Below are 13,505 nucleotides of genomic sequence, written 5' to 3'. Positions count from 1 at the left end.
CTGACATCAATGACATATTACTGTAAGGAAAGCTGCTTATGCTCTCAGAGCATTTTGAGCAAATTAGGTCAGTTTTGTCCCAGGTTGTGACTCACACCAGTCAACTAACACCCAGGTACCCATTTTACCGATGGGGAACATAGATAGCTGGTGTAAAGAAACACGCCCAATGATTCTACCCTCGCTGAGAACTGAACCCAGACCCTCGCCATGTGAAGCGAGAGCTTTAGCCAGCAAGCCACGGGGCACCTAATGATGTAGAAAATTTCTGGCAGTTTGGCCATTCGGCGAAATATTGCAGGTCCATGGCTGAATGCCCAGTCTGTGGTACCGATGACCATACCAGTACATATTGTGGTGTACCTGCTTCCTGTCTTAATTGTCATGAAGCTCATCCATCTTATTCTCGTTGTTGCCAGGTTTACTTGAACAAACGTGAAATCCGTTGTCTCAGACAGAAGGCTTTACACTCATTTATGCCTCCAGGGGAGATTTCCCCGTATTTCTTATTCTCAAGTTGCTAAGATACCCCCAACCTCTGGGGTCCCAATTCCCGTGGTTTTCCCTGCAGTCACACCTTCCACAGTCATCTCTAACTTTTGCAGTCCTGCACTCCGAGGTCCCTACTTTGTCACCTTCTATTTTTTTTCCAATCTTCCTCTCACAATAGCTTCTCCCCCTCGCCTCTCTACTTCTTCAAAGTCCAACAAATCCCCAAAGGGTAAATCTCTTTCATTTCCAGTCTCAGTATCTGGATCCTTACCTCTTACTCGTTCTGTTGCAAATGTGGAGGTCCATCCTTCTCCTCGTACAGTACCTTCCTCTCCTGTCCCCTCCCAAGCTTCTTTTCAAGTTACCTCTAACCCCTCGCTCCCCCCATCCCCAAGTTGGTAAATTCCATTGTCACCCCGATCTTTACTCACCCTCCTCCTCCTATCTGCAGTATTGTCCCACATACAACATCCTTGTCCTCCGAAACAAAACTGACTACATTGCGGAGACTAAACCATTGATGGACACTGATCCACCTCCTGTCGCCCCTCTTCACTCTTCTCCATCCACAACTCTTTTCTTCGCAGCATTCCAACCCTTTGCTGCTTGTTCGTTTTCCGCAGCCGCCACATGTGGACTTTTCTAACCCTTCTAGTCTGTAGATACCCCTACCTTCCAACTTCTTGTATCCTTCACAAATCGTGGCTTATTTACAGTGGAATATCTGAGGCCTCAGAGGCAAGTGGGGTGAGCTTCAGGTGTTGCTCTCCCACTTTTCCCCAGTTCGTGTTTGTTTACAAGAACCCAAATTATGCTCCTCTATAAGTTATTCTCTATAAAGATTACAATGCTGAGTTTACAGAAATTTGGTTATTGTGTGGTTTACATGTAGTAAAATAGTGATTACAGAGTGTACCACTAGAATGCTTAGCATGGCTAGGCATTTCGGGCAGACTTAGTTTTATTCTTAATTGTAAAATATTACAAATTATGAGGTAAGTTGGTATTATGGCTAAGTGACTAAATACTAGTTTGTGAGTTTAGCAATGTGAATGCTTTTGTTTTGGCACAGTACATAGTTTCAGTATTGGAGTATCACAGGATTCATTATTTTAAGATTGAGATTAATATTTCTGTTTATGGTCAAATGAGTGAGTGAGTGTAAGTGTGAACCACCAGGTGGTATTCGTGTAGTTAGTTGACGGGGTGTATCAGGGAGATAAGATGTTTTCTAATGGTAGTTTTGAAGGTGATGAATGAGTCTGCAGTTCTAGAGTTCTCAGGTAGGGTATTCCAGATTTTAGGGCCTTTGACATACAGTGAATTTTTGTAAAGGTTTAGTCGGACACGGGGAATGTCGTAGAGATGTTTGTGTCTGGTGTTATGCCTGTGGGTTCTGTCACAACTATCAAGAAAGCATTTTAGGTCAAGGTTTATATTAGAGTTTAAGGCCCTGTAGATGTAGATTGCACAGTAGTAAGTGTGGATGTACTGAACAGGGAGTAAGTTTAGGTCTATGAAGAGTGGCACCTATTTGTGGTTGCAGGGGTCGAGTCATAGCTCCTGGCCCCGCCTCTTCGCTGATTGCTACTAGGTCCTCTCTCTCCCTGCCCCATGAGCTTTATCATACCTCGCCTTAAAACTATGTATGGTTCCTGCCTCCACTACGTCACTTTCTAGGCTATTCCACGGCCTGACTACTCTATGACTGAAGAAATACTTCCTAACATCCCTTTGATTCATCTGAGTCTTCAACTTCCAATTGTGACCTCTTGTGTCTGTGTCCCTTCTCTGGAACATCCCGTCTTTGTCCACCTTGTCTATTCCGCGCAGTATTTTATATGTCGTTATCATGTCTCCCCTGACCCTCCTGTCCTCCAGTGTCGTCAGGCCGATTTCCCTCAACCTTTCTTCGTAGGACAATCCCCGTAGCTCTGGGACTAGTCTTGTTGCAAACCTTTGCACTTTCTCTAATTTCTTGACGTGCTTGACTAGGTGTGGATTCCAAACTGGTGCTGCATACTCCAGTATGGGCCTGACGTAAATGGTATACAGAGTCTTGAACGAATCCTTACTGAGGTATCGGAACGCTATCCGTAGGTTTGCCAGGCGCCCGTATGCTGCAGCAGTTATCTGATTGATGTGCGCCTCAGGAGATATGCTCGGTGTTATACTCACCCCCAGATCTTTTTCCTTGAGTGAGGTTTGCAGTCTTTGGCCATCTAAACTATATTGTGTCTGCGGTCTTCTTTGCCCTTCCCCAATCTTCATGACTTTGCATTTGGCAGGGTTAAACTCAAGGAGCCAGTTGCTGGACCAGGCTTGTAGCCTGTCCAGGTCTCTTTGTAGTCCTGCCTGATCCTCATCCGATTTGATTCTTCTCATTAACTTCACATCATCTGCAAACAAGGACACTTCTGAGTCTATCCCTTCCGTTATGTCGTTCACATATACCAAGAACAGCACAGGTCCTAGGACTGACCCCTGTGGAACCCCGCTTGTCACAGGCGCCCACTCTGACACCTCGTCACGTACCATGACTCGTTGTTGCCTCCCTGTCAGGTATTCTCTGATCCATTGCAGTGCCTTTCCTGTTATGTGTGCCTGATCCTCTAGCTTTTGCAGTAACCTCTTGTGAGGAACTGTGTCGAAGGCCTTCTTGCAGTCCAAAAAAATGCAGTCGATCCACCCCTCTCTCTCTTGTCTTACTTCTGTCACCTTGTCATAAAACTCTAGTAGGTTTGTGACACAGGATTTTCCTTCCCTGAAACCGTGCTGGTTGTCAATTATACACTTGTTTCTTTCCAGGTGCTCCACCACTCTCCTCCTGATGATCTTCTCCATGACCTTGCATACTATACACGTTAGTGATACAGGTCTGTAGTTTAGTGCCTCATGTCTGTCTCCCTTTTTAAAAATTGGGACTACATTTGCCATCTTCCATACCTCAGGGAGTTGCCCAGTTTCAAATGATGTGTTGAAGATCTTTGTTAATGGCACACACAGTATCTCTGCTCCCTCTTTAAGGACCCACGGAGAGATGTTGTCTGGTCCCACCGCCTTTGAGGTGTCAAGTTCGCATAGCAGCTTCTTCACCTCCTCCTTGGTTATATGTACCTCATCCAGCACTTGCTGGTGTACCCCCCTGTTCTGATTTCCTGGAGTCCTACTGGTTTCCACTGTAAATACTTCTTTAAATCTCGTGTTGAGCTCCTGACATACCTCTCGGTCGTTTCTTGTGAACTCCCCATCACCCTTCCTCAGTCTGATTACCTGGTCCTTGACTGTTGTTTTCCTCCTGATGTGGCTGTACAACAGCTTCGGGTCAGTCTTGACTTTCGATGCTATGTCATTTTCATATTGTCGCTGAGCCTCCCTTCTTATCTGTGCATATTCGTTTCTGGCTCTTCGGCTAATCTCTTTATTTTCCTGAGTTCTCTGTCTTCTGTACCTTTTCCATTCTCTAGTACACCTAGTTTTTGCCTCCCTACACCTTTGGGTGAACCAAGGACTCGTTCTGTTCTTCCCATTATTTCTGTTTCCCTTGGGAACAAACCTCTCCTCTGCCTCCTTGCATTTTGTTGCCACATAGTCCATCATTTCTTGTACTGGTTTTCCTGTCAGTTCCCTCTCCCACTGAATGTCTTGAAGGAAGTTCCTCATGCCTGAGTAGTTCCCCCTTTTGTAGTTTGGTTTTTCCCAACCTATTCCTGCTACTCTCTCCACTTGGAGCTCAACTATGTAGTCGAAGCACAGAACCACATGATCACTAGCTCCCAGGGGCCTTTCATACATGATATCCTCGATGTCCGAACTACTCAAGGTGAATACAAGGTCCAGTCTTGCTGGTTCATCCTCTCCTCTCTCTCTGGTAGTGTCTCTAACATGTTGATGCATGAGGTTTTCCAGTACCACATCCATCATCTTGGCTCTCCATGTTTCGGGACCCCCATGGGGCTCCAGGTTTTCCCAGTCAATCTCCTTGTGATTGAAATCACCCATAACTAGTAACTTTGCTCCCCCCATGTGTGCTCTCCTGGCCACCTCGGCTAGTGTGTCGACCATTGCTCTGTTGCTCTCATCGTATTCTTCTCTTGGCCTCCTGCAGTTCTGTGGTGGGTTGTACATTACTGCAATTATCACCTTATGTCCCTCAGACTGGATTGTTCCTACTAAGTAGTCCCTTTCGCCCGTGCCATCCATTCCTTCCATTTTCTCAAAACCCCACTGGTTTTTAATGAGCAGTGCAACTCCTCCTCCCCCTCTCCTCCCTCTGTCTTTCCTGAGGATTTGATATCCGGATGGAAAGATTGAATCTGTTATTATTCTGGTGAGTTTTGTTTCTGTGAGTGCTATTATGTCTGGGGATGTCTCCTTGATTCTTTCATGCCACTCCTCATACTTATTTGTTATTCCATCTGCATTTGTATACCACACCTTCAACTTCTTTTCTAAGACTGTGGTCTGGGAGGTATATTGGGGTTGGGGAAGTGGGAGACCTGATAAGGAACTATGGGTGGTTGCTGTGGGGGTGGAGTTTGTAATGCAGTGGGTGGGGGCATTGGATGTGGCATGGGTGTTTTGGTTTAGAGTGTTTGGTTGCACTGGGGTTGACCTGGTTGGGAGGCTTCTATAGGAAGTTGTGAGGGAGGCTGTATTTGATCTTCTTCCTGGGTCTGGGATCTCCTGTCTGTCTTCTCCATCCCCTCTCTTTCCTCCTTTCGCCTTTGTACCATCTCTCTCAGTTTCTGCCTTTCTTCTTGTGTTCTGTCGCGGTCGAGATACACCTTCCCGTATGCTGGCATGTCCCTTAATCGTTTTTTTTTCCTGCAGGATCCTTTTCCGAGTCGATTCTGCCTTGAAGGTCACTTTCACTGGACGGGTTTTTTTTTTTTACAAACCCCCCTATTCTCCAAAAATTTTCCAGCTGGGTCAGTGTGTGTGTACTCACCTAGTGTACTCACCTAATTCTGGTTGCAGGGGTCGAGTCACAGCTCCTGGCCCCGCCTCTTCATTTGTTGCTACTAGGTCCACTGTCTCCCTGCTCTATGAGCTTTATCATACCTCTTCTTAAAGCTATGTATGGTTCCTGCCTCCACTACATCACTTGCCAGACTATTCCACTTCCTGACAACTCTATGACTGAAGAAATACTTCCTAACATCCCTGTGACTCATCTGAGTCTTCAACTTCCAACTGTGACCCCTTGTTGCTGTGTCCCATCTCTGGAACATCCTGTCTCTGTCCACCTTGTCAATTCCTCTCAGTATTTTACAAGTTATCATGTCTCCCCTAACCTTCTTGTCCTCCAGTGTCGTCAGGCCGATTTCCCTTAACCTCTCCTCGTTGGACATACCCATTAACTCTGGGACTAGTCTCTTTGCAAACCTTTGCACTTTCTCTAATTTCCTGAAGTGCTTGAGAAGGTGTGGGTTCCAAACTGATGCTGCGTACTCCAATATGGGCCTGACGTACACGGTGTACAGAGTTATTGAGTGTATGTGCCCATGTGTGTGTGTGTGTGTGTGTCACCTAGTTGTACTCACCTAGTTGAGGTTGCAGGGGTCGAGTCCAAGCTCCTGGCCCCGCCTCTTCACTGGTCGCTACTAGGTCACTCTCCCTGAACCGTGAGCTTTATCATACCTCTGCTTAAAGCTATGTATGGATCCTGCCTCCACTACATCGCTTCCCAAACTATTCCACTTCCTGACTACTCTGTGGCTGAAGAAATACTTCCTAACATCCCTGTGATTCATCTGTGTCTTCAACTTCCAACTGTGTCCCCTTGTTACTGTGTCCAATCTCTGGAACATCCTGTCTTTGTCCACCTTGTCAATTCCTCTCAGTATTTTGTATGTCGTTATCATGTCCCCCCTATCTCTCCTGTCCTCCAGTGTCGTCAGGTTGATTTCCCTTAACCTCTCCTCGTAGGACATACCTCTTAGCTCTGGGACTAGTCTTGTTGCAAACCTTTGCACTTTCTCTAGTTTCTTTACGTGCTTGGCTAGGTGTGGGTTCCAAACTGGTGCCGCATACTCCAATATGGGCCTAACGTACACGGTGTACAGGGTCCTGAACGATTCCTTATTAAGATGTCGGAATGCTGTTCTGAGGTTTGCTAGGCGCCCATATGCTGCAGCAGTTATTTGGTTGATGTGCGCTTCAGGAGATGTGCCTGGTGTTATACTCACCCCAAGATCTTTTTCCTTGAGTGAGGTTTGTAGTCTCTGGCCCCCTAGACTGTACTCCGTCTGCGGTCTTCTTTGCCCTTCCCCAATCTTCATGACTTTGCACTTGGTGGGATTGAACTCCAGGAGCCAATTGCTGGACCAGGTCTGCAGCCTGTCCAGATCCCTTTGTAGTTCTGCCTGGTCTTCGATCGAATGAATTCTTCTCATCAACTTCACGTCATCTGCAAACAGGGACACTTCGGAGTCTATTCCTTCCGTCATGTCGTTCACAAATACCAGAAACAGCACTGGTCCTAGGACTGACCCCTGTGGGACCCCGCTGGTCACAGGTGCCCACTCTGACACCTCGCCACGTACCATGACTCGCTGCTGTCTTCCTGACAAGTATTCCCTGATCCATTGTAGTGCCTTCCCTGTTATCCCTGCTTGGTCCTCCAGTTTTTGCACTAATCTCTTGTGTGGAACTGTGTCAAACGCCTTCTTGCAGTCCAAGAAAATGCAATCCACCCATCCCTCTCTCTCTTGTCTTACTGCTGTCACCATGTCATAGAACTCCAGTAGGTTTGTGACACAGGATTTCCCGTCCCTGAAACCATGTTGGCTGCTGTTGATGAGATCATTCCTTTCTAGGTGTTCCACCACTCTTCTCCTGATAATCTTCTCCATGACTTTGCATACTATACATGTCAGTGACACTGGTCTGTAGTTTAGTGCTTCATGTCTGTCTCCTTTTTTAAAGATTGGGACTACATTTGCTGTCTTCCATGCCTCAGGCAATCTCCCTGTTTCGATAGATGTATTGAATATTGTTGTTAGGGGTACACATAGCGCCTCTGCTCCCTCTCTCAGGACCCATGGAGAGATGTTATCTGGCCCCATTGCCTTTGAGGTATCTAGCTCACTCAGAAGCCTCTTCACTTCTTCCTCGGTTGTGTGTACTGTGTCCAGCACTTGGTGGTGTGCCCCACCTCTCCGTCTTTCTGGAGCCCCTTCTGTCTCCTCTGTGAACACTTCTTTGAATCTCTTGTTGAGTTCCTCACATACTTCACGGTCATTTCTTGTTGTCTCTCCTCCTTCCTTCCTTAGCCTGATTACCTGGTCCTTGACTGTTGTTTTCCTCCTGATGTGGCTGTATAACAGTTTCGGGTCAGATTTGGCTTTCGCTGCTATGTCGTTTTCATATTGTCGTTGGGCCTCCCTTCTTATCTGTGCATATTCATTTCTGGCTCTACGACTGCTCTCCTTATTCTCCTGGGCCCTTTGCCTTCTATATTTCTTCCATTCCCTAGCACACCTGGAGTTTACCTGGAGAGAGTTCCGGGGGTCAACGCCCCCGCGGCCCGGTCTGTGACCAGGCCTCCTGGTGGATCAGAGCCTGATCAACCAGGCTGTTGCTGCTGGCTGCACGCAAACCAACGTACGAGCCACAGCCCGGCTGGTCAGGAACCGACTTTAGGTGCTTGTCCAGTGCCAGCTTGAAGACTGCCAGGGGTCTGTTGGTAATCCCCCTTATGTATGCTGGGAGGCAGTTGAACAGTCTCGGGCCCCTGACACTTATTGTATGGTCTCTTAACGTGCTAGTGACACCCCTGCTTTTCATTGGGGGGATGTTGCATCGTCTGCCAAGTCTTTTGCTTTCGTAGTGAGTGATTTTCGTGTGCAAGTTCGGTACTAGTCCCTCTAGGATTTTCCAGGTGTATATAATCATGTATCTCTCCCGCCTGCGTTCCAGGGAATACAGGTTTAGGAACCTCAAGCGCTCCCAGTAATTGAGGTGTTTTATCTCCGTTATGCGCGCCGTGAAGGTTCTCTGTACATTTTCTAGGTCAGCAATTTCACCTGCCTTGAAAGGTGCTGTTAGTGTGCAGCAATATTCCAGCCTAGATAGAACAAGTGACCTGAAGAGTGTCATCATGGGCTTGGCCTCCCTAGTTTTGAAGGTTCTCATTATCCATCCTGTCATTTTTCTAGCAGATGCGATTGATACAATGTTATGGTCCTTGAAGGTGAGATCCTCCGACATGATCACTCCCAGGTCTTTGACGTTGGTGTTTCGCTCTATTTTGTGGCCAGAATTTGTTTTGTACTCTGATGAAGATTTAATTTCCTCGTGTTTACCATATCTGAGTAATTGAAATTTCTCATCGTTGAACTTCATATTGTTTTCTGCAGCCCACTGAAAGATTTGGTTGATGTCCGCCTGGAGCCTTGCAGTGTCTGCAATGGAAGACACTGTCATGCAGATTCGGGTGTCATCTGCAAAGGAAGACACGGTGCTGTGGCTGACATCCTTGTCTATGTCGGATATGAGGATGAGGAACAAGATGGGAGCGAGTACTGTGCCTTGTGGAACAGAGCTTTTCACCGTAGCTGCCTCGGACTTTACTCTGTTGACGACTACTCTCTGTGTTCTGTTAGTGAGGAAATTATAGATCCATCGACCGACTTTTCCTGTTATTCCTTTAGCACGCATTTTGTGCGCTATTACGCCATGGTCACACTTGTCGAAGGCTTTTGCAAAGTCTGTATATATTACATCTGCATTCTTTTTGTCTTCTAGTGCATTTAGGACCTTGTCGTAGTGATCCAATAGTTGAGACAGACAGGAGCGACCTGTTCTAAACCCATGTTGCCCTGGGTTGTGTAACTGATGGGTTTCTAGATGGGTGGTGATCTTGCTTCTTAGGACCCTTTCAAAGATTTTTATGATATGGGATGTTAGTGCTATCGGTCTGTAGTTCTTTGCTGTTGCTTTACTGCCCCCTTTGTGGAGTGGGGCTATGTCTGTTGTTTTTAGTAACTGTGGGACGACCCCCGTGTCCATGCTCCCTCTCCATAGGATGGAAAAGGCTCGTGATAGGGGCTTCTTGCAGTTCTTGATGAACACGGAGTTCCATGAGTCTGGCCCTGGGGCAGAGTGCATGGGCATGTCATTTATCGCCTGTTCGAAGTCATTTGGCGTCAGGATAACATCGGATAGGCTTGTGTTACAAATTTTGTGGCTCTCTCATAAAAAATTCATTTTGATCTTCGACTCTCAGTCTGGTTAGCGGCTTGCTAAAAACTGAGTCATATTGGGACTTGAGTAGCTCACTCATTTCCTTGCTGTCATCTGTGTAGGACCCATCTTGTTTAAGTAGGGGCCCAATACTGGACGTTGTTCTCGACTTTGATTTGGCATAGGAGAAGAAATACTTTGGGTTTCTTTCGATTTCATTTATGGCTTTTAGTTCTTCCCGCGATTCCTGACTCCTATAAGATTCCTTTAGCTTAAGTTCGATGCTTGCTATTTCTCTGACCAGTGTCTCCCTACGCATTTCAGATATATTGACCTCTTTTAGCCGCTCTGTTATTCTTTTCCGTCGCCTGTAAAGGGAGCGCCTGTCTCTTTCTATTTTACATCTACTCCTCCTTTTTCTTAGAGGAATAAGCCTTGTGCATACATCGAGTGCCACCAAGTTAATCTGTTCTAGGCATAAGTTGGGGTCTGTGTTGCTTAGTATATCTTCCCAGCTTATATCGGTTAGGACTTGGTTTACTTGGTCCCACTTTATGTTTTTGTTATTGAAGTTGAATTTGGTGAATGCTCCCTCGTGACTAGTCTCATTATGTCGGTCTGGGGCTCCACGCATACATGTCTGAACCTCAATTATGTTGTGATCTGAGTATATTGTTTTTGATATGGTGACATTTCTTATCAGATCATCATTGTTAGTGAAGATGAGGTCTAGTGTATTCTCCAGTCTAGTAGGCTCTATTATTTGCTGGTTTAAATTGAATTTTGTGCAGAGATTTAAAAGCTCGTGTGAGTGTGAGTTTTCATCAGAGCTGCCTCCTGGTGTTATTACTGCAACAATATTATTTGCTATATTCCTCCATTTTAGGTGCCTTAAGTTGAAATCCCCCAGGAGCAAGATGTTGGGTGCAGGAGCTGGAAGATTTTCCAGACAGTGGTCAATTTTTAACAGCTGTTCCTGGAATTGCTGGGATGTTGCATCCGGAGGCTTGTAGACTACCACAATGACTAGGTTTTGGTTCTCGACCTTTACTGCTAAAACTTCCACTACATCATTTGAGGCATTTAGCAGTTCTGTGCAAACAAGTGACTCTGCAATGTACAGGCCAACCCCCCCCCCCCCCCCCCTTGCCTGTTCACTCTGTCACATCTGTATAGGTTGTAACCTGGGATCCATATTTCGTTGTCCAAGTGATCCTTTATGTGGGTCTCAGTGAAAGCCGCGAACATTGCCTTTGCCTCTGCAAGCAGTCCACGGATGAAAGGTATTTTGTTGTTTGTTGCTGGCTTTAGACCCTGTATATTTGCAAAGAAGAATGTCATCGGACTGGTGGTATTGTTGGTACTGGGGGGGGGGGATTTTTTTTCCGGCATTAGTATCTGTATCTGTTGGTTTGGAGTGGAGGCCATCGACTGTGGTTCCACTCCAGGAATGACTGGATTTGGTGTACGATTTCTGCCATTTCCTGCCAGTTTTTTTCCTTCCTGGCACTAAAAAACCTCTCCCTCTTGAGTGGCTGTGGCTACCCAGGTTTTCCCATGGCCTGGATGTTTTGTATCTTTTTGTCCCCTTTAGATGGTGTGCCTGGCAATTTAAGTTATAGCACAGTCTTTCCTGTACTGAAGAGGTACACATTTCAGGGTGAAAAAGCTTACAGGAAGGGAGTTTGCATTTTCCTGTTGTCATATGGGCATGGCATTTTCTAGGGTGGTCATAGTTGCACGTCCCGTCTGTTTTTCCAGATTTCCCATGTCTGCAGATACCAAGTGCATAGTATGTGCACAGGCTTGGTTTCCGTTTGCCTTGGGTTTCTGTGACTGTATTCCCTGTTGGTGCATGTTTCCCTGTCTTATTCCTATCCTCCCTAGCACCAACAATGGAGCTCCCACCAGTTGTTTTTGGTAATATATCCTCACTATTGCTAGTGGAGTCCTCTTGTTTGCTATTTCCTGTGGTATTTCTAGTTTGCAATATTGGTTTTATCTTATCTTTGACTACACTTGTTTCCCCACTACGGCTCCTGTCCCCTATGAGGTCATTTATATGTATTCCTTCCTGCGTATAATTCCCGACTACCTGGACAAAATCTCCAGCTTCACCATTACTGTCTCCCAGGACAGCACCTCCAGCTTCACCATTACTGTCTCCCAGGACAGCACCTCCAGCTTCACCATCTGTCTCCCAGCTTCACCATTACTGTCTCCCAGGACAGCACCTCCAGCTTCACGATTACTGTCTCCCAGGACAGCACCTTCAGCTTCACCATTACTGTCTCCCACATTTACTGACTACCAGGACATCACCTCCAGCCTTACAGTTTCTGACTACATGGCCAGTATCAAGGGCAGTACCATTCAGCCCAGACTTTTTATGTTCCCATCTGTTGTAGAAAGCTTCCAGGTTGTCTATGAAAGCAGCTTTGATGTTATCCTCTTTTAATACCCTTGTGATTTTAGTCCACAGATTTTCTCATTTGGGCATACCCAAAAACACTTCCCTGTTTTAATACTGCTTGTAGCTAGTTCTTGGATATCTGCACAAGGGGCGTGACACCAATTTCCACAAAAATGACAATTTATCCATGTGGAAGCCCGTTTGTTTGATTGACTGCAGACTACACAGAGCTTCATAATGATTTGAATGGTTGATTTACTGTAATTCTACTAGCAACCTCTTGAATACTCTATTAATAACCTCCTTAAATGAAGCTCTAGCTATTTGTATTTCTATTTCTAACTGTACTTGTATATTGGACAGCTTACCGTGTACGTTCCTGATTTATATTTATTGTTTGTGTTTGATAAGGGCGCCTACAACCCCATCCGTTTACAGTCTGCTTTATTGTCCAACGAATCCGTTTGAAACCAGTCAAGGGTTCGGACCAGTCAAGGGTTCGGACCAGTCGAGGGTTCGGACCAGTCGATCTGATCTGATCAGTGGGTCACTTATTTAAAACATACTGGTCGGTGATTTGGGCTAACACATGAAGGATCTACTTGAAATTATCTACCCGAGTAATATGTGATTTGATTGATACAAAAGTATAACTTGCGTGTTGAAGAACCGGTGATTTCTGGCAGCTCCTACAATGACGAACGGTCGAGCCTCAACCCTTGTTTATCAATCGCTGTATCTAGCTTTTCTAGTTTTTTTTTTTTTTCGTCTCCACCACAATAAATGCTATATTATCACTATAGTTGACTGGTGGAAATTTTGGAGGAAGGACGCTTTTTCTGTAGTAATAATTGCTTCTCGTTGTGTATATTGCGACCGCTGGTAACTACAGGTTATATGAAATTCACAGTATACGTCTGGTATTTCAAGAAAAAAGAAACTAATGAAAGTCACTCCACTCCACTAAGTACCATTATAATACTGGTTAGTTGCTACTACAACACTGTATTCTGCTATTCACTGGTATCACTAGATTATATGCGAGTACACTAGCAGGCCAGGAAGATTATTAAAACAGCTGACCACTGTGGTAAGTTTCTGGCGACTTCTGGCACCTGCCTCTATAGGCTTATCACTTCATTTACAAATTCACCTGTTTTCAAATGACACTTTAGCCTTTATCATCTATATACTAGGGAGCCACTGTAGTATACACTATACACTATGTATACACAATGTTATCAGGGAGACTTTCTTTCCTCTGACAAAGAAAAGTTCTATTATTATTATTTTGCACACGGAACACAGGCCTATGATTCCCCTCTGGCAGTAAACTCTGCTAGGTAGTGCACACTAATTCTCCTTTTTTGACTCAGTATATAATGTTCCAGATTGGTTCCAGGCGCTAGAG

Source organism: Cherax quadricarinatus, chromosome 57 (assembly GCF_038502225.1).
Source record: "Cherax quadricarinatus isolate ZL_2023a chromosome 57, ASM3850222v1, whole genome shotgun sequence".
In the NCBI taxonomy this organism is placed as follows: Eukaryota; Metazoa; Arthropoda; class Malacostraca; order Decapoda; family Parastacidae; genus Cherax; species Cherax quadricarinatus.
The sequence above is the reverse complement of the archived record's forward strand: the minus strand, read 5'-3'. Positions refer to the sequence as shown.